This window comes from Talpa europaea (assembly GCF_964194135.1).
Source record: "Talpa europaea genome assembly, chromosome: 2".
Lineage (NCBI taxonomy): Eukaryota > Metazoa > Chordata > Mammalia > Eulipotyphla > Talpidae > Talpa > Talpa europaea.
In genome coordinates this window covers 130,591,312-130,613,024 of record NC_140068.1, presented here as the reverse complement: position 1 = coordinate 130,613,024, position 21,713 = coordinate 130,591,312, and the positions used below count along the sequence as shown (strand labels likewise).

General features: G+C 42.5%; 1 pseudogene across 1 annotated transcript in view; it reads left to right on the top strand.

The window, feature by feature from the left end:
* Positions 1 to 20,878, top strand: part of LOC311188335 (class I histocompatibility antigen, Gogo-C*0101/C*0102 alpha chain-like) — a 129,419-nt pseudogene extending 108,541 nt beyond the window's left edge. Inside the window, exons 4-5 of the transcript in view lie at positions 19,682 to 19,736; positions 20,842 to 20,878. The product of the transcript in view is annotated as a class I histocompatibility antigen, Gogo-C*0101/C*0102 alpha chain-like (transcript). The remainder of the gene's footprint in view (positions 1 to 19,681; positions 19,737 to 20,841) is intronic.
* The last annotated feature ends 835 nt before the right edge of the window (positions 20,879 to 21,713 follow it).

The following is a 21,713-nucleotide window of genomic DNA, read 5'->3' as shown; positions in this document are numbered from 1 at the left end:
AACTTACCATATTCTTTATAAAATAACAAAATATTATCTATCACACTAACTTCTAACATATATTTTTTAGAGACTACAGAAATAAACCCATACTTATATGGACAATTAATCTATGACAAAGGAGCCAAAAGTATAGATTAGAGAAAGGAAACTTTCTTCAACAAATGGTACTAGGAAAACTGGACAGTCACATGCAGAAAAATGAAATTAGACCACTGTCTCATACCACATACAAAAGTTAACTCAAAATGGAATAGAGATGTGGATGTAAGATCTGAAATCGTAAAAAATACATAGAAGAAAACATAAGCAGAACACTCTACTACATTGACTTCAGGGATGTATTTGGGGAATTGACTCCAACGGCAAGGTAAACAGAAGCAAAAATAAACAAATGGGATGACACCCAACTGAAAAGTTTTGCACAGTGAAATAAACTATCATTAAAATAAAAAGATGCCCCACTGAGTGGAAGAAAATATTTGTATTTTCTAATATCAAAGGGGACTAATATCAAAGATCTACAAAATTCAGCAACAAAAATTATCCAATAAAATAGACACTTCTCCAAAGAAAACATATAGATGACCAGCAGGAACATGAAAAAATGTTCATCATCACTTTTCATCATATGTAAATCAAAACCACAGTGGGTTACCACCTTACATTGTGAGAATGACCCATATTGATAAGACCAGAACAAGTGTTGGGGAGGATGTTGGTGGGATGCAGACAGGGCTAGCTAGCCCTTATAGAAAACAGTATGGAGTTTGCTCAAAATATTAAAAACAGATCTGATGGTTGATGCAACATTCCTAGGTATCTATCTGAAGTTACTTAGGTATGCACTAGAAGAATTACAAAAAGACTAATTCAAAGGGATATTTGCACTCCTATGTTCGCTACAGCACTATTTGCATTGGTTATAGAAATAACCTCAGTGCCCAAGGATAGATGAGTGGGTAAAGAAGTTGTGGCATACATGTACAATGAATATTACTCAGTTTAAAAATAGATGAAAATTTGCCAGAACAACATGCATAGAACTGGAGGGGATTATGCTAAGGAACTAAGAAGAAGAAAGACAAATACTGGATGATTTGATTCGTATATGAAATACAGAGAAATAAACAATGATGATAAGAGACAATGAATATTCTTTTCTTTTGATGTCTTCTTTTGCTATCTCATATTTTTGTATGTTCACTGAATGAGAACAAAAACCAAAGTTTAGTTTTCCACTGAGATAACATTGGCTCACAACACTGTGTATGATTCAGAGGTATAGGTTTACACCTCTTTAGGTATATTTTACCACACCACACCCACCACCAGGCACCCTCACTCCTCCACATTTTCCCCCTGTGTCTGTTCGCCATCTGCATGTCTTAATTGGAGAAGTGTCTATTTTGTTCTCCTGCCCATTTTTTGATTAGGTTATTTGCATTCTTTTTACTAAATTGCATGAGTTCTTTGTAGATTTTGTGTAGATTTTGGTAATCAGTCCTTTGTAGAATGTGTGATGTACAAATACTTTCTCCCTCTCAGTAGATATCTTTTATTTTAATGATATTTATTTCACTGTGCAGAAGCTTTTAGTTTGATATAATGCCATTTGTTTATTTTGCTTTTGTTTACCTTGCCTTTGGAGTCAAGTCCCCCAAAACATCCTTGAAGCCAATGTTGTGGAGTGTTTTGTCTATGTTTTTCTTCTATGTATTTTATGACTTAAGGTCTTACCTTCATGTCTTTAATACATTTTGAGTTTACTTTTGTGTATGGTGTGAAACAGTGGTCTAGTGTAATTTCTCTGCATTTGGTTGTCCACTTTTCCCAGTGTCATTTATTGAAGGGGCTTTCCTTTTCCCAATGTATAGTCTTGGCTCTTTTGTTGAAGATTACTTGTCTGTATAAGCATGGGTTTTTTTCTGGGTGTTTAATTGTATTCCAGTGGTCTACTTGTCTGTTTTATTCAATTACTATTTTTATTACTATAGTTTTGTTGTATAGTCTGAAGTCTAGTAGTGTAATTCTTCTGTTCTTTTTGGTTTGGATTGATTTGGCAAGATATCACCCGCCTCACACCTGTGAGAATGGCCCATAACAAAAATATCAGAAACAACAAATATCGATGAGGAGAAAAAGAAACCCTCATATACTGTTGGTGGGACTGTACACTGGTTCAGCCTTTACGGAAACAGTATGGAGGTTTCTCAAAAAAGTAAAATACATCTTCCATATGGTCTGGCAATTCCATTCCTAAGTATCTATTTCCCAAAATGCAAAAACACTAACTTAAAGAGATAGATGAATTCCTATGCTAAATCCAGCACTATTTATAACAGCTGAGTTGTGGAAGTAGTCTAAGTTTCCGAGGACTGATGGGTGAATAAAGAATTTATGGTAAATTTACACAATGAAATACTGTTCAACTACACAAAAAAATGCAGTCATGCCATTTGCAACAACATGGAGGGAACTGATGGAACTGGAGGGGATTACAGTAAGTAAGTTGGAGAAAGACAAATACTGGATGATTATACTCATATACGGAACATCAAAACAAAGGAACAGACACAATTAAATCAAACCCTAGAAATCCTACCATAGAATTGAGGTTACCAGAGGGCGTGTTGGGGGAGAAAAAGGGGGGAACCACAATGGACTGGTGGAGGGTTGTGGGTGCTTTGGTGGTTGGTGTGGAAAGACAAGATGCATCTGAAGGGGTGTGGGGGTAAGTAGGGGGGAAGCTTCAGGCTTTGCCGCCCTCCCACTGTACATGCGCACTTGGCCAAACGGCGTGGTGCAGCGTGCGTGGCGCGGAGTGCATGGCATGGCGGGCATGGCGTGGCGTGCGTGGCGTGGCGTGCGTGGCGTGCGTGGCGTGGCGTGCGTGGCGTGGCGTGCGTGGCGTGGCGCAGCGCAGTGTGGTGCGGTGCCGAGGCCGGAGGAGGGGCTGGAGTGGCCCAGCGGACGGGGCGCGGCGACGGCTGAGCGCGGAAAGCGTGACGACACCAACGGGGCTGCTGGAGCCGGTAATGAACCTCCCCGGGGCGGCGGGTTGCCCAGTTCTTGCGTGTGTAAATAAATAAATCTTTAGAAAGAAAACATTTGCCCCAACAGAAGGTGTCCTTGGGGGACGTCACACGTTCTCTCAGAGGAAACCCCTGTTCCCATCTCTGCGTGACGCGCCCGCGCTGGTGCTCGTGACCGTCTTCGCGGTCACCCGGCGGCGGGTCGCGGCTCCTCGTGGTTCTCGCGTCCCCGCCCCGCCCAGCGCGAGTCCCCGGGCCTGGGCCCGAGACAGACGGGGACGCGCGAGGCCGGACACTCCCCGCGGGGATGCGGGTGACTGGACGGGCGTGTCCACTTCTGGTGCAGAGACTCCCTGGGTCCTGCTCCCTGGTGAGCTTGGCGGGTCCTCGAGGTCACTTTCCAGGGTGAATATGAAGTTAGAGAGAGACAGAGAGAGAGAGGGGGGGGGGGCGTAAATTTGAGAACTGCCCCTTCTTGTGTAACTGTGCAGACTTAGGCAAATCATTTTATTTCTCTGAACCTCAGATTCTTCAGTAACACTTTTCTTAAAATACCAGCCCCCCAGGAGGAGTGTGAGGAAGAAATGGAATGATGCGTGTGAAGAAGTGAGTGCAGTGTTTGGCAGGAGATGGTTCCACCATTCTCTTTCCTGATCCCACAGGAAAGAAGGTAATCCTGGTGATGATAACGCAGTGCACTTTGTAGTCATGTAGACATTACAAAGGAAATGTGTCACTTTCATAGTTCTTAAAAATTAGAGTTTGAAAATAACTTTAAAATTGCATTGCTTTTGTTTTTATCTTTTTTTTAAACTGAGGTCAAGTGACCTTATGCAAAGTATCCACAGTCACCCAACTAGGTAATGGCGAGATAATAATTCAAACATGGGTGATATTTTGTTCCTAAATATGCTTTTTTGGATATCTTATCTTTATTAAGTTTGTCTTAAAGTAATAGCACTTTATAATCACAAACCAATGCAAGATTTTCTCATCTAATTCCTCCAAAAATATCTAGGTAGGTAGCATTATTTTCCCCATTAAGAAATCAGAATGGAGGTTCAGAGAAGTTAGGTAATATCTACAAGTCTGCAAATTATGAAGTACCCTCTGAGAACTGCTTTATGTGTATTCCATGAAATTTGACATCGTGTGTTTTATTATGAGTTTGTTCAAAATATTTTCTAGTTTTGCTTGTGATTTGTTTGACCCAAGAAAATGTGGTTTTGTGTATTAAGTGTATTAAAAATGTGTCTTTTAAATTTCTGAATATTTGGAGATTTAATGGATCTGAACTGTCCAATATGATATTCATTGGTCAGTTGTGGATATTTAATTTATTTAAATGAATTTAAATTAAAATTCAGGGCCTCCCAGGTGGCGCAGTGGTTGAGTGCTGAGTTGCCCTCTGCAGGGCCGGTTCGATCCCCGGCTGCTCCCCGGCCGCAGGAGGAGGGTCCCACATGGCGCACAGACCCCTCCTGCTGCCCACTGCTCCCCTCAGCAGTGTACTTTGGTCCTTCTGCCTGCTCTGCTCCCTGCCCTGGCTCTGGTGAATTCTCTCACCCTCCTGCGCTTCTGACTGTACCCAGTGCTTGTATAAATAAATAAATAAATCTTTAAAACAAACAAACAAAAAAGAGCAATTATAAAAAAAAAAAGACTGAAGTGTCTTTTAGAAAAAAAAATAAAATTCAGTGGCTAAGGCATTCTAGCCAAATTTTAATTGCTTGAAAGTCATATATGGATAATGGGTACCATATTTGGGTGGTACAGATATAGAACCTTTTCATCATTACAGAAAATTCTATTATAATATTTTGTTAATGATTTCTAATCTAATACTGTTACAGCCTTAGAACATGCTTTGTTTGTATGATTTTGACTTTTGACATTTATTGAGACTTGTTTTATGTCTCAGAGTATAGTCTACCTTGGTGAATTATTCAAGTGCACATGAGAAGATTATACAATTCCTTTCGGTTCTTGGGTGTAGTGTTCTATAACTTTCAACTAAGTTGATTTATATCTCCGATGTCTTTGTTAAATTTTTGTCTTGTTATCAACTGCTGAGATATAGGTGCTAAAATCTGCAACAATAATTTGGATCTGTCTATACTTTTTATTAGTTCATAACAGAACTAGTAATATGACAGCTTTAAAATTTTTAAGATTTCTTGATGACTTAACCCTTTTATCATTATGAAATGCCTATCTTGGTAATACTCTTTGAAATCTACTTCTATTACAAAAAATACGGTAATGGACGATGTGTTATGATTAGTATTTCAATGCTGTGTATTTTCCATTCTTTCATTTTCAATTTTCCTGTTGACTTTTTTTTTTAAGATTTATTTATTTATGCACACAAGAACTGGGGTGTAGACCAGAGGTGTGGGGGGGTGAGGGGTGGTGAGAGGATTCACCAGAGAGAGTGGGGAGCAGAACAGGAAGATCTACTGAAATATACTGCTGAGGGGAGAAGTGGGCAAGACAAGGAGAGGTCTGCTGTGCCATGTGGGTTGCGCCCTGGCTGGCTGAGGGTAGAACTCATGCTGCAGTGGCTGGGGAGAGCTCGATAGTGCGTGTATTTAACCCCTGCGCCACCAGGGAGGCCCCCTTTTCTGTTGTCGCTATGTTTAAAGAGTGTTACTTGTCAAAAAAACTACTTTGATGTTGCATTCTTTAGCCAGTCTGAGTCTGCATCTTTTAATTTCTTTTTTTAGTTATTATTAGTTATTATTAGTATATGTGGGTTTTAAACTACAATGCTGATATTAGATTTTTATTGTTGCATTTGCTCTTTCTTTGTTCCTCCCTTTTTATTGTTAATTAAGTATTTTTAGGTCTTTACTTTTATTTTCATTTTCTATGTTAGGTATTATCTTTAGTTATATCATTTTATGTTATGTTCTTAGTGGTTGATTTAAAGATTACATTATATTTCTCTAACTTGTAGTATGTATATAATAACAAAATTCTGCTACTTTACAATGTAAGGATATTAAAATAGCATATTTTAATGATCGCTCTCTCTTCCCCTGTGCTCTGTCTTGCCACACATTTTTTTATTTCTAAATATGGTACAACCTAACATTACGTTGTTACTGTTTTTACCTTATAAGATTAATAGTCTTTAAAATGTATGTATTTGTGTGTGTATGTGTTTGTTACTTATATCTACTGATATGTCTTTTCTCTTTCCAGTGTTCTTCACACCTTCCCAAATAACTGGGTCTATACTGGGTATTTTTCTTTTTGAACTAAACATTTTAGTGTTCCTTTAGTATTCCTTGAACTAATACATTTTAGTATTCCTTATCGAAGTCTATTTAAGACAATTTCTTTCACCTTTTCCTTGGGGAAATATCTTTATTTTTGAAAGATAATTTAACTAGTTCTAGAATTCTAGACTAATATGTTTTTCTGTTTAACACTTTAAAGTTGTCATGGCCGTGTCTTCTGGTCTCTATTGATTCTGATGAGGAGATATAATTTCTATTGTTTTTCTCCTTTCTGGAATGTGTTTTGTTTTCTCTTGTGGCTTTTAAGATTTTTCTTTTCATGTTTGATTTTAAGCAGTTAGACGGTGATGTATAATTTTGGTATTTCTTTGTATTTATTCTTCTTTAGGTTTCTGAGTCTATTGAATCTTGGGTCAATGGCTTTCATATGTTCTGGGCCATTAAAGTATTTCTCCTGGAAATCAAGTTATGTATTTATTAGCATGTTTATCCTGAACGCAAATATGTTTTAAAATCACATTGTCTGTTTTCAATGACACTGATTCCTTCTTCTGCTGTATACAACATAATAAACTCATTGACAGTATTATTTATCTGTAATACATCTTTCATTTCTAGCATTTGCATTTGACTCTGAAATTATCCAAACATGTTCACTTATTCTATTTCTTTCATCTTAAATATTTATAAGTATTATTTTAAAGTGTCTGCCTTATAATTCCAACAACAATTTTATTCTGTAGGGAAGGTTTCATTTACTGTTTTCTCTTTGAGGACATATTAGTTTTCTTACTTTTTCTATGTGTTTTATAATTTGATTTTGATAAAGATTAAATTCAGACATCATCAATTATAAAGAAATAGTAGCGTCTGAAGAAAAACAGCAATCATCTCTAGAGAAAGGGCTGACTTTTGTTATCTGGCTCACCATTAGTGAGACGATTTGAGACAATCTAGTCAGTAGTGGAGCTAGGCCTGTAAGGTTTTGTGGCTTTAGTTATTTAGTTCATTATAGGTTTCATGTTACATGGTAGAGGAATCACAACTTCCTGTAGGGGAAGAGAGGAAGTTTCTCCCTACCCCTTTGGGTTCTTTTAGACTGACTGAACAACAAAGTAATGTCAGATACATCAATAGGACAAAAAAAAACAAAATTGAGTTACATACATATGGAGAATTTTTTTAAAAGATTTATTATTTATTTATACAAGTACTGGGTACAGTCAGAAGCGCGGGAGGGTGAGAGAATTCACCAGAGCCAGAGGAGAGAGCAGAGCAGGCAGAAGGACCGAAGTACTCTGCTGAGGGGAGCAGCGGGCGGCAGGAGAGGTCTGCGCGCCATGTGGGACCCTCGCCCTGCGGCCGGTAATCGAACTGGTGCTGCAGAGGCTGCGGGCAGCTTAGCAACCCAGCACTCAGCCGCTGAGCCACTGGGGAGGCCCACATATGGAGAATTTAAGTGGATGTGAATTCCAGGGTCAGTGGGGGCAAATGAGGGTCTATGTCCTTAGCTAAAGAGTAAGATAGAGGCCAGGGCCTTCAAGGAGAGAGGAAGGGAACTCACATTATGAGGACTGGGTGACTCATATGACAAAGACCAGATTTTTGAATTAGATGTTTGCCCTGCCTTGTAGATAGGTTTCTACCATCGAAGGGTTCTTTCTGGTAAAAAGCCTAATTCTGAGTAATAGTCTCAATTTTCATTTTTCAAGATAGTTAAGGGAGTGGTAAAGGTTTCTCCTATGAGAACCTGCAGGGTCTTTATTAACCTTAGTTTGAAATAATCCACATGCCAAATTGACACATCTCCATCAAGCCTCTTCTAAAACACTTACAGAGGCCTATCCTCCACTTCCCTTTAGCAGGAACTGGGATTTGAACACCTGGGAGTATTTAATCACTTCTTTTTTTTTTTTTTAAGATTCATTTATTTATGCATACAAGAACTGGGGTACAGGTCAGAGTTGTGGGGGGTGTGAGGATTCACCAGAGACAGAGCCGGGCACAGAACAGGCAGACTGACTGAAATGCATTGCTGAGGGGAACAGCAGGCGAGTCAGGAGAGGTCTGCTGTGCGATGTAGGTTGCTCCCTGGCTCCGGATCAAACTCATGCTGCAGTGGCTGTGGGCAGCGTCATAGGTTACGTCTTCACCCCTGCGCCACCAGGGAGGCCAATCCCTTCTTTCATACCTTCATTTTTAACAAGATCTGTTTGCTTTTGCTTTATTCCTCTGTGGTAGTAGTCTCTTGAAAAGGGTTCACATAGACTTTTTCTAAGATATCTAGATTCCCGCCCCCCCATATATGTTATCTTGATATGTAGAACTAGGATCAATTGAGATCCTCAACTGAAACTGTTACTACTTCTTCAAGAATGATTACCTAGATTTACTAAATTTAGGATATTTCCAGAAACAACCTTTTTTTTTTTTTTTTTTCCTTTTTAAAATCAGAGGAACCTACCTTAAGTCAGGGCAAACATCCAGAGGGAAGATTTTGTCATATGAAGTTGTTCCCTCCTCGTCATGTGAAATGACCTCCAACCACCTTATACTTTAGATCCCTTCACACAGAATATAAACCCCAGACTTGCATCATTTATTTTAGAATTTATAATGTAAATTCTCCATATATCTGTTATTAAATTTGCTATTTTCTCCTACTTATCTGTTTGATATAAATGTATTTGTCTAGTGTCAGAAGAACCCAGGGGGGTGGGGAAAAATTTCCCCCTGTATCCTAACACAGGTATCCACGCTCCTGCCCTCTACCAACTGTACATGGTCCCTTCCTAGTACTCAGTGCAAGGTCTGGGGTTTCTCTCCATATCCCTGTTCTGCCCTTAGTCTTCAGGAGGTCTTTTGTAGTTGTGTTTGGGGTGGTCTGTCTACCTCAACTTCCTGGTCCTTCCCTCAGTGGGGAGAAGAACCTAACCCAGGGTAAGGCCCATGTGTATCTCTGGGATGACTCTGAGTTCTCCTGGAATCACTCTCAGTTTTCCTTAGACTCCCATCTGTACCTGGGGGCAGAGAGTAGATGTTTTTCTCAGTTCTGCAGCTCCTCACCCAGACGTACATGCTGCTCATCAGCAGCACCATGATGTGGGTGTTGGGGACTTCCGCTGGTTCTTCCTCTCTGACTTCAGCAGGATTTCCATGCCTGAGTTCAGGGTCTCTCAGTTTTCTCCCTGCCCCCTCAAGCTGTCCTGTGAAGGTCCATGGAAAAGGGCCAAAGGATAGGTGCAGGCCTCCTGTGTCTGAGCTCTTGAGGATTCTAAACCCTTTAAAATTGCCTTGAAGGCTCAGCTGCTTTTTTTTTTTCAGCTTCCTTTTTCATTGGATTTGCTGCCCAGGATAAAAGCCGCTCTCCTAGGAGGTTGTTGTCACTTTTTGGATCCGGTTCATTAGGCTTTTTTTACAACCTGAATTCTCTTCAGGCTTAAAAAAACATGATTTTTGTAGATTATCTGGGTTGCTCTTCTTAAGGTGGGAGCAGTGTTCTCTTGTGGATGTGAAAGTCAAGATAGCTTTTTCTATCATGTTTTATGTTGAAATGATTACAAGTGAACCCTAATTGACTTTTTAATGCATTCTCTTGAAATTCTCATCATCACCCTTAAAAACAGTTTTGCACATAGGTGATAACACTTTGAAACCATTATTTCACAGCCTATTCAAACACTTGCAAGGGTAAATTTATATTTAAAGACTTCAATAGTTTTTCCTTTTCCTTGTTGACAAATGATATGTTAAATTTTAGCTTACAATAATGCAATCAGAGTTCAAAAACTATATTTTACATATCAAGTATTTGAAAGTAACAATGAAACTCTAATTTACAGAACATGAATACAGTCATCTGAGAAGCTTGCTAGATTGCCAGTAAGAGCACATGGGCCACAAAGCAACATTTATCCAATATATGTGAAAGAGATTTGGAGTTATATTGTGTGGGCCCATACCTGAAAGATGTCCTGACCACCTTCACCCCGACAACTTGCACCTTGGGCTGTGAGACCTGCTCTTCGAGCATTTGGAATGCAAACTTGAAGGTGCATGGGTCTCCTTGTCCATGATGGGCAGTGGCATGCTTTGCAGCTGGCTGCCGATGTAGATGGAACTATTCTGAAAGTCATCCGAGAGAATGTTGGGCCCCCTTTAGACCTCATCATGCTTGGGTCACCCTTCAAGGAGTCCTGGAAAGAACTTGTGTTTCTACCACTTCTGACTTCCTTAACTGTGCAGGGGGCTGAGGGAACCAGTACTTCTCCATCTTGTTAAACCATCAGCACACACCACTTGAGAAGCTCAGAGACAGAGCTTAATGTCCCACTGCTTCCAGGTCACTTAGCCTCCCATCTCTACTTTTACTCAATCCTGTGTTCTGAGCTCTGTTTCCAGTTATCAAGTTGCCAGATAAAATGCATATAAAAATTTTTACATCAACAATGCATGTGAAATCTTACTGTAAGCATGTCTCAAGTAGTGTACTAGACATATACTAAAACCACTAGTCATTCTTTATCTGACATTCTTTTTTGTTCTACTATTCAACTAGCCTGGAGTTAATCAAACCTGATAATTTAGACTATTCAAAGATTTTTATTCTTATTTTTATTTTTTTAATCGTAGATTCCTGTATTTTTATTCATTAAATTTGGACACTCTTCTCGCTAGGATAGAGATAGTAATAAGGTAAACCCCTGACTATTTTAGTCCTTGATGAGTGATGTTGAGTTAGCCAGCACATTCAAACTTTTGTATCCTTCAAACTTTTTGTATCCAGTGGACTTCTCAGTCCACTGACAGGGTGGGGTGAGACTCTAGGAGATAATAAATGTAAATGATGTTGGTGTAAAATAAGTTGCTCTACAGGGTAAAAGTCAGCATGATGTTTACAGAAAATGACAGAATCTAATTAAAGTGCCTGGGTCTTTAAACAGTCCTTTTGCACTGCTTTCATTTTAGGCAGTTTAGCTGTCATTGGGGGAGGCAGAAGAGTGTCCTGGGGGATTTCTAAACCTGAGTCCTCGATTTGAATCATGACTGCCACTTAATGTGGTGGGACACTGTCCAAACTATTTGCCATTTCTATGCCTCAGCCTCTCTCTTTGTGAAATTGAGGCACTGTTAGCACAGCTGGCACTCAGCATAGCACCCGCAGGTATCCGGTTCTCAAGGCCCTAGCAGATCACTACTGTTTCACTAAAAGGCAACTTTGTGTTCCTTCCATCACATCAAAGAGGAGATTGTCTCCTGGACCTTTTTATAAACATTTCCTTAAGATATCACTGGATGTGCTGTGAAAAAGTTTCTATCATCAGAAGTTTGGAAAATGTTGCATATCACATACATGCTCTTTTGAAGCTTTACAGCACATATTTGCACATCAAAGCTTCTATATGCTCCATTATAAACAACTTCTACTTATTTACCCAGAATTTCTTAAACTCATTTATACATGAAACACCTTTCTTTATGACCCATCTGTTAATATTCCGTGTAACTATTTTCACCTGTCATCATTCCTATTAAGTCCTTTTAAGGCAAGAGAGAAAGTCAAGAGGTACTATTGTACAGCTAATCCAACACTATATAAAAGGGGGATATCATTTACCATTGCAAAATTAATCAAGAGAGGAAGTACAAATAGTGATAAAAAGCTACTGGTGTCAGGAAACATTTCTCAAATAAGCTCACAAAGCAAGAGTGACATAAATACATTATCTGTAGGTAGCATAGAATATATCCAAAATACTGAAACCGGTCAGGGGAGAGCACAAGACAGGCTGCTGTTTTTCATTGTTTGATTAACTGTAGGCTAGTTGAATACTAGAACAAAAAAGAGTGTCAGATAAAAAATGAATAGTGTTTTTAGTATACCTCTAGTACACTACTTGAGACATGAGAATTCATGTCTACTTGAGAATTCCTTATAAAACCTGATTTTAAAAAAATGTTAATATACTAGCTGGATAAAAATTGCAAATACAAAAAAAAAAAAAAAACCTTTGAATACAGAAAAGTGTTCAGACTAGGTGAACACTAGATTCAACCAACCCTAGAACCATTGAAAAAGGAATATCTGGGGACATTCCTTTACCCTCCAAGCCTCCGGAATTCTAATAGCAAACGGAGCAGTGGTGAATCGCTGCTAGCCAGCTGGAATGTCATGCACTGCTTTCACTTGCTCCCTTTCTATTTTGTGTTTGACTTACTAGTCTTCTCCCCCTTTTCCCTTCTCACATTTCACGCCACCCTGCAATTCTTCATTGCAGTGTAAGATTAAAAAGAAATTAGTAAGCCCAAGGCAACTGGCTGATCATTGAATTCAACTACTGTGCCATCTAGACAATAGTATGACTACTTTTCCTCCCAGCAACACCACATATGCCTGCTCTTTTATGGCATTTTTTAGCAAAAAGATCCTGAAAATCACTAGTAATCCTAAGATAACAAGAATTTCAAGATTCAATAAGCTTTCAAAATGGGATCCAGATGTATTCTCTAAGCCCTTTTAAATCACAAAGCAAGGCAAGGTGGCCTGACTGACTGATTAAATGATTATTTCTGCCTGGATTTAATTTTTGGCTCTTTTGGGAATTCATCTGTGGTCTAGAGTAAAGCATTAGTCTTTTACTCAGAAATCTGAATTTGGCTTCTCTTAGGTTTACATGTGTAGCACTCATTAGAGATGAATTCTTGTCTATTAAAACTCAGCTCAGAAATCACCTCATTTCTGAACCCAATTTTCCCCTCTCCTTCCTCAGACACTTTTACACAAAATTGCTCTTAAGTTCACATACACACCTTTGTGCCTACACCTCCTAGGTTGAACTACAATCTGTGTCACAGTCTATACCCATTCTACTTACTAAAGGGTTCATTTTTAGACGCACAAAGGGTGTGTATAATCCTCTTCCTTTGCATATGGGCAGGACTTGCGCTTAAGGAGGGTTATTGTCCCATGGATCAGGTTACTTTATATGACAAAGATGAGGGAATAATATAATGTTCTATAATGTTCTATAAGATTTTCAGAGCAGGTGGCAGGGACACTGCGCTACAGGGGTTCTTGATTTTGGTCCACTGTGATTGATTTTGAACTTCTGATCTCCAGAACAATAAAATAACAACAAAATAACAGATTTGTGTTATTTTAAGCCACTGGCTGTGTGGTAATTTATTTCCATAGCAATAGAGATTTCAACCCCTGCCCCATTCTACATGATTTTGGTGACTATTAATCATGTACTTTTCCACTCTTTCTTCTTCTTCAAAGAAAAGACATAACCCACATTTTCTAGACCAAGATCAGAATGGAAGACAGTTGGATCAAAATCATGCCAGTGCATCCCCCAGGATATCTTAAATGAATTTCAACACTTGAGACCCCTGTATGTCTATCCTTCCCAATGTTGACTGGTTACCTCTGAGCCAGTTAGAATGCTAGTAAATGCCATTTGGTGTGGGCTTGGGGGTTTAAACCAGTCAAATGCTATTTCTTTTGCCTACAATCAAAATACCCTACCAGCTATCATTTAGTGAGAACTTATTTTCTTCTCCCCCAAATATTCTCTTCAGTTGACTTTGCATTTGAGGTATTATGCTTTGTCTGTAATTAGGTTTTAACTCTATGATAACTCTTTATATTTCAACTCTTTACAACAACTCTTACAATCATTCTAGAATTATTTATTTTTAGTACCATTTCACTGAAGGGAAACAGACATAAAGTGTTAATGTGCCCAATGTCACATGGCTATTTTGTGGATCTTGTTCTTACAAGTCCACACACCCAGTGACCAAGTTATATTGTTTTCAGATAGGTGATGTCTGCCAAATAAAGATGGAAGAGGCATTTCTCACAGAGGGAAGGAAGACCCCAAAGTTAAGGGCAAGGAGGAGGCTATGCATATAACCGTTACAGAGATAAAAGCTAAAGGAGGAGAGTATTTTAAGAGGGGAGGAAAATTGCTGACTAGAGGAACTAATCAATCAACCAGTGTTGGTTGTTCCTTCCAATTACTGTGTTTTGTGCTGTGATGTTTGGACAAATATCAAGCGAAAGAATTAAGAGAACAAAAGACATGGTTCCTGTTCCCTTGGTCTTAGTAATCTAGCTCTGATGATAAGATCAGTGACCAATGGGCTCTTTGGAGGATTACAAGAGATAATACAAGGAAATCTCTTAGTAAGGTGTTTGGAAATAATGAGGCTAAGTAAATATTTAGTCTAATTCCAGTTTTTTTTTAAGATTTATTTATTTACTTACTTAGTTACTTATACAAGCACTGGGTACAGTCAGAAGCGCGGGAGGGTGAGAGAATTCACCAGAGCCAGAGCGGGGAGCAGAGCAGGCAGAAGGACCAAAGTACACTGCTGAGGGGAGCAGCGGGCGACAGAAGAGGTGTACGCGCCATGCAGGACCCTCCTCTGGTGGCTGGGGAGCAGCCGGGGATCGAACCAGCGCTGCAGAGGCTGTGGGCAGCTTTGCAACCCAGCGCTCAACCGCTGCGCCACCGGGGAGGCCCCTAATTCCAGTTTTGATCAGCCCTTCATCAGGGATAAATTCTTTGCTTAGACATGGTAATGCCTCCACCTGAGATTTACCTTCCTCCTCTGGCTTCCAGCACTAGTGCGTTTCCTGTACACCTGTCTGAAGGTAATCTTACTTTCCTCCTCCTTCATTTTCTTAGAGGGCTTTCACTTTGGGTTCCAACATATCACCAGTAATGCTTGTTGGATAATGTGGCAGGATGGAGTTTTCTCCTCCTACCTCATCCTCATTCCCTGGTCAGAAGTCCATTTTTGATGAGAAGGAACAACTATGGGCATAATAATGCATGAGCTGTATATTTAGCAATATTAGCCTATGAAAGGTTGACTATTCTCAGTGTTTCCTTTTGAGGTTGGATTATTTCAACCTAATGTCCTCCAGATGGAAGGAAGGGTCTAAAACCCTCCCCTCCAGGATCATCTAGGAAAAGTCGTTAGTCTGGGGCAGGAGCCTAAGGGAGGAGATGAGGTCTGGGGAAGGCACAGAGATAGAAAAATCAGAAGAGATACAGGGGAGAACTGACAGTGGATTAGGATGTGAACCAAGAAGTAATGAGAGAGGAGCCAGTACATTTCTTCATTACTTTAATGGATATTTCTAGCCAATGACTACATTTGAGGAAATGTGTTCATGGGACAATTCTCCTGACTTCAACGATCTCAAATGACAGTGAAAACATGGACAATGCACTAGTGAATGGTGGAACAACTAGAAAATGTTGGAGAGTAGTAAGTCATAAAACAGAGAGAAAAGAGGGTGATACACTGGAGAGCACCTGGGGGTGAATGAGACAGGGATTCACCACAGGATACCAACACAACCTGGAGCTGGGACCTTCCATTTAACTAGTATGGCTGTCCTAGACACTGGAATCCAGGTTTAGCTGGGCCTTTATTTAGAATCATATCACTCTCCAATGTGTCCCTTCAGAAAGCGTTCTTGGTGCATTGCCTTAACCTCCCCCTCCTCCAGTGATCCGTTAAGGATCTTATTAAGGTTAAACACCTTGTATGGACCAGTGATGATACTGCAGCTCAAGTCATCATCTGTACTTCTAGACCCTTTTTTAAAAAAGTTTTATTTATTCATGCATACAAGAACCGGGGTTCAGGCCAGATGTGCGGGAGAGGATTCACCAGAGACAGAGCAGGGGACAGAATAGGTGACTGACGAAATACACTGCTGAGGGGAGCAGCGGGCGAGACAGGAGACCTTCATCATGTCAGCGTGTATTAGGAAACAGGTCAGACTGAGAACCTGAAGCTGTGTGGGGTTCCCCCTCTTGTGCACAGCCCTGTCCTTCTGGGAGCTCCATGAGAACCTGGAGAGACCTAAGGGTTCTCGCCCCTTGTCCTCTGCCCCGTGGCCACACGGGGGCGCTGCGGCGCTGTCCTAGTCTGGCAGCCAGGGGAGAGGCTGGGTGTGTGTGACTCAGGCTGAGAGGGTGAGCTGGGGCTGAGCATCACTAGGGGAGCGGGTGAGATGCCCTGTGAGCAACCCTGGCACCAGGCTGGGGTGGGGGCAGTGAGGAGAGGAGGCTCTGGAGCTGCCAACTTCTCTCCCCACAGCCTCTCTCTGAGCCCCTTGATGACAACACCCTGGAGACTGCAAAGCAGATGCTTTTCCCTTCAACTCCCTGTTACTTTCATGAGGCCTATTTTTTTTTTTTAATTGAAGCAACACTGATTTACAGTACTGTGTGTGATTTAGGGGAATAATTTCACATCTCTTCGATGTGAAATTACCAAAGCAGATACGTTTCTCTTCCACTCCCTGTCCCTTTGCTGAGGGCTGTTTTTCAAATTGCAGTAACATTGATTTACAATTCATGTAGGGAACAGGCTCCCATCTCTTCAGAGGTAGTGACCACACCACCCCTCCACCCCAGTGCCCAGAGTCCTTTTCCAGATCCACTGTGCCCCCCACACTCTGCTCTCACCCTCCCTCCTGGACAGAGAGGCAGGGACCTGCTGTCTGGGTCCCTCAGGCCTCGCTCCTGCCACCTTCTGCAATGACAGTAAAGGTTTGTGGTTCTACTTTCTATTTCCTTGGCATATCCTTTCACCCTTTCACTTTTAAACTACATTTGTTTGTATAGAAAGTCTTTCTAGCACACACAGAATACAAATCTCCTTGATATTATCCAATCTGAGAATTGCAGGCTTTTTTTGAATTTTATATAATTCTTACATCATTTTTCATTTTTGCATAGTGTATGCATTTTTATTTTGGTTATATTCCCACACAATTCCCACCCCCCTTATTCTGACCCTAATCCCTCTTCTCCTCCCCCTGCCCCCCACTGTAGTGTGTCTCTGGTCTAGAGGTGCTTATTGATTTTGATTTTTACTTTATTGCAATTAGTCTTTTTCCTGGTCCCTTATTTTGGTTTTCTAAATTCCTGCTATGAGTGAGACCATCCGGTATTTTTCTTTTTCTTTCTGGCTTATTTCGCTGAGCATGATCCCTTATAGCTCTATCCATGTTGCTGCAAATGGCATGAGTTTATCCTTTCTGATTGCTGAGTAATATTCCGTGGTGTAATGTACCACACCTCCAGTCTTCTTTCCTCATCTCAATCCCCGTCTTCCTCCTGTTCCTTAGCTTCTTATCCCTGCTCAGCCCCACATTTCCTTGGGTGGGGCGGTAACCTGGAACCTCTCTTTTCTACGGATAGCACATTGGTCCTGCCCCTATGGAAAACAAATGAAGTTTCCTCAAAATATTCAAAATAGACCTGACCCATGGTCAAGCATTCCATTCCTTGGTATTTATCCAAAGAATGTAAAATGCTAATTCAAAGGAATATGCGCCTCCTATGGTCACTGCAGCACTGTCTGCCATAACCAAGCAATGGAGACTACCTAAGTGCCCAACGGCAGGTGAGGGGATAAAGAACACAAACCGTATACACAATGGAATACTACTCAGTCATGAAAAAGAAAAATACTGACTTTGCAACAAGGATAGATATGGATGGGATTATGCTAAGTAAAATAAGTTTGAAGGAGAAAGTTAAATACTGGATGATTTCATTCATATGTGGAATATAAAGAAACAAAACAGGCACAGGTGAAACTAAACCAAAACAAACTCTAGAAATATGACTGTGGAATTGAAGGTATGGAGTGGGGTAAGAGCAGGAAACAAGGTAGGAAAAGGGCCCAGTGAACTATGGTGAAGACTGTGGGTGCCCTTATGGTAGGCGTGATGTGGTAACAAACATCTGAAGAGGGGTGACCCTGGGCCTCTGAACACATACGGTGTGTAAAGCAATGTTACCTCAACTGAGTAGTACAATGAGGGGAAAAAGAAACGAAAAAAGAAAATTGTCTCCTCCAGCAGTCACTGACCTCAGGACTTTGCCTTTGCCTCCTCACTGTCACGCAGGCTTAGGGGCTGGTTTCCCACAAGGTCAGAGGCAGGAGGTGCAGGGACTCCTGGGGCTGCTCAGACCCTGCTGAGTAGAGACACTGCAGAGAGGGCGGCTCTGAGGGGACCAGAGACAGAGGGTCAGAGTAACCCCAGTGCTGAGTGAGGGTCTGGTTCCCAAGGAGAGGGGAGTATGTGTGTGTGTGTGTGTGTGTGTGTAACAAGAATGACAGGATATACAACACAAGATGATGGGAAGACAATTAACATCAAGCCCCAGAATAAATGAATTGAAATCGCACACAGAGTAAAGAGTGTGAGAACAACACCTCAGTAAATGCAGTTCTGTGGAGAAGCAGTTTCCAAGCAGGACTGAAAAGGCGTTGGACCTGAAGAGGCTGAGGTTTAGAACTATCTCATGGTTGGCTTGAGGTGTAAGGAGCTGGGCAGGACCCCTGCTCCAGGCCCCTGCTAGGATGTGGTGGTAACTTCACCCCTGACAGCTCCCTCCCCCAGTCGCCAATGTTCCTCTTCAGTCCCCGACATTCATCTTCTTTGGACTCACCATAGAAAACCCACGGGCCTCAAAATGAGGTTGTTCCATGCGCTTCAGCTACTTTCTCTCTAGACCAGAACTGGAGGGAGCCACACAGGGGGAGGGAGGAATGTGTGTCCCCCACTGGCCTGGCCCAGGGGCAGGATTAGCCCGAGTCACCCCAGTTCCTGAGCTGAGCCTTTGTCCACAGTCCAGGAAGGGAGGGGAGATGGAGCAGGGTCTGTTGCGTCAGGCAACATCACACTGATAAAGAAACGGGAGTCATGGAGCAGGCTACATGATGCAGGATGCTGCGGAAGAGGAAGATCCGGGCCGTTTTTATTGCTAGAATAATCGTACAGCGTCAGTTACGTGGGGTAGGAGGACGAGGAGGAAAGGATGGGTGAAATAAGGAATGTCATCTTGGGCTTTGGGGGCACAGGAGTCTGCTGACCAGATAATTCTTATCTGCTTGATGATCACGTGTTGGAATCGAAACCAGACCCCAGACCCTGGACCATGGGCCTAATCTTATCAACAAGGCGGTCCCCTGGTCAGCTTCTGGGCTCCCTTGTCCCACCTCGTGATGCATCGCCTTCCAGGGAGATCAAGCTTTCTCTCTGGAAAGATTTGAAAGGCACCTTGTAAGGCTTGGCTCCCGTGACTGGTGACTGAGTGACCAGGCAGCTCTGACCTTGTGCAGGAATGCAGAACTGCAGGTCACACAAATGGCACCTGAACAGGCTGCTCAAGTTTAGCGGACCCGCCAGGGTCTCCCTCAGCTCTTAGGGGAAGATGTAATGTTAGAGGGGCGAACTGACGTTTCTTTCTCATTCTGGGGCTCTCCCGTCTCCCCAGCATAACCCTCCACGTGCAGCAGGGAGAGGATGTCAGGTCAAACCCAGGCTGCTTCCCCCACGCCTCTCCCCACTAGTGTTCAGGATGCATCTGCTTGTCCGCATGGCCGCGCCGGAGGAGAGCACGGAAAGGTAAGTATCATCATGATATTTGCTACTGGGATTGGAGGTAATTTTTTTTTTTTTTACAATAAAAGATCTTTTATTTGGGTTGTTGCTGTAACAAGGCTGTGCAATTAGAAAAACACCTGGGAGAAGGAGAAAGTGTTGAACTGAGTTTTCATAATACAACCAAAAAAAAAAAAAAGAAAAAAAGTCAACAGTGAAAATAAGAGAAACATTTGCATGAATTATTCAGTTAACCCACGACACCCTGTGAGTTGTCAGATACCATGATCCCAGGGTAACTCATGACTGTGGGGAATGAGACTCAGAAGCTCAGCCCAGGCCGCACATCGGGAGACCCGGGGTTCTGACCACCCAGGGCCCCCTGCTGTGGCAGCTGCAGTGAGGAAGGGTCTCCGAGCTGAGTAGGCTGAGGCCTCAGTGTGGTCACATCCACTGGAAACATCCAGAGTGAGGGTTGGGTCCTCTTAGTGATGGCCACCCACTACCTGCCCAGGCGCCCTTCTACTGACAAGTCAAATTAAAAAACATTCCTCCTGATGTTGCTCTGGTGCTGGAGGCAGGTGAGGTGGGAGAGAAAGTGGAGGTGATGCCAGGCCCTGTGAGCCCTCCCTGCCTGGTGTGGGGAGCAGAGAAGGCAGCTGAGGGTCCAGTTTGAGAAAGGCCTGGGGCGCCGTGGGGAGCAGAGACTGGAGAGGGTGAGAGTGTGCGGGGCAGGGAGGAGGCTCCTGCGGTATGACCAGGGCAGGTGTGGTCACCTCCTCCCTGAGCGTCTCCTCTGCCCTCCCTTGTTCAACTTCCTCACCCACCTTGCAGGACAGTCATGGCCTTGGGGTCACTACTGGACCCCTCCTGGAAGAAGTGACCTGCAGCATCTGCCTGGAGACAGGAGGCCCCTGGGAGCATCTCCTGTGTCCACAGCTTCTGCCAGGCCTGCTCTCAGCTGAGTGACTCTCTGACCCGCCGAGGTCCCTGTGTGCTGTCCATGCTGCCAGGAGCCACCACAAGAGGGAACAGCAGGTTCAGTTTTATTCTGGTCAGTTTGTCCTCTGGGAGCAAACTTGCCCAGAGGTCATTTTCCTGCTTTTACATTTAATCTGGATCCCTGCAGCCTGGTGCAAGTAGTGGGGTATGACCAGCTTTGCTGAGGCCTACTTCAGTAGCAAGCCTTGACAGAAGCCATGGGGAGAGAGGCCCATGGCATTCTAGGCCCAAACTCAGCATGTGGACTGTGGGCCTCCCTGAGCTCTGGCAGCATTGGCCTGGGCTGTGCTGTGGCAGGTGGGAGACCGGCCTGGTGGCCTGTGATAGAGGGGTGCCTGCTCTGGATGCTCAGGTGAGCATCTGGCCCTGCTGAAGCCCATACCCACTGTGATCCCTGATGCTGGGGGGAGAGGGGACCTTACTGCGTGCAGCCTATGGGCCTGTTTGATGCCATCTGAGTGACAGCAGCCCGCACTCCAGGGTGAGACTATCTGACCTCAGGCATCTGGACACACTGGCATGTGTTTCATTTGAGAACACAGTGCCAGAATTGTAATGGACCAAACAGATTCAGGCTCTGACAGGTGTCATTCAAGATATTTTTTGTTTTGTTTGTTTGTTTTAAAAGAGATTTTTATTTTTACTTATGTATGCACACAAGAATGGGGGTTTAGGCCAGAGGTGTCAGGGGTAAGAGGATTCACCAGAGTCAGAGTAGGGAGCAGAACAGGAGGATCTACTGAAATACATTGCTAAGGGGAGCATCGGGCTAGACAGGAGAGGCCTGCTGTGCCACGTGGATTGGCTCCCTGGCCAGGGATCGAACTCATGTTGTAGTGGCTGGCAATAGCTTGATTGTGCTGTGTCTTTAACCCCTGTACCGCCAGGGAGCACCCCACTATTCAAGGTTTTTGAGACCATCCAGGCCTCTAAATGGACCAATCTGATTGGAGCTCCACTGGCACCAACCAAACAGCTGGCATTATAAAGGGGCCAATC